Genomic DNA, 364 nt, shown 5'->3' with positions numbered 1-364 from the left:
AGCTCGTAAGCACGTGTTGTCCCCGTCTGACTGAACTAGTCCTATTTATTAAACTACTGCGTTTTCATAGTGTGATTTTATTTGCCTCCCCAACCCGTTTGGCCAGCGTGGGGAGGAGTACCTATTGGCCAAATCCTCAATTTGTCTATGGTAAATTGGAGAGGGTCTTCCTCTCGCAGTGGAGACTAAATGACCTAGAAGATAATATGATTTTATTTACACTTGCAATGAGTGCACTAAAACAATTGTTCGTGATGACTAGATTGGTAATAAGAAAATAACCGTCAAATTTCTGTCATACTAATAGGTAAATAGATACAAACTATAAACGGGTTCGATCCCCACACAATACAAATATTAGTGT

Source organism: Ostrinia furnacalis, unplaced genomic scaffold (assembly GCF_004193835.3).
Source record: "Ostrinia furnacalis isolate ACB-3 unplaced genomic scaffold, ASM419383v2 OfSCF1396, whole genome shotgun sequence".
NCBI lineage: Eukaryota > Metazoa > Arthropoda > Insecta > Lepidoptera > Crambidae > Ostrinia > Ostrinia furnacalis.
The sequence above is the reverse complement of the archived record's forward strand: the minus strand, read 5'-3'. Positions refer to the sequence as shown.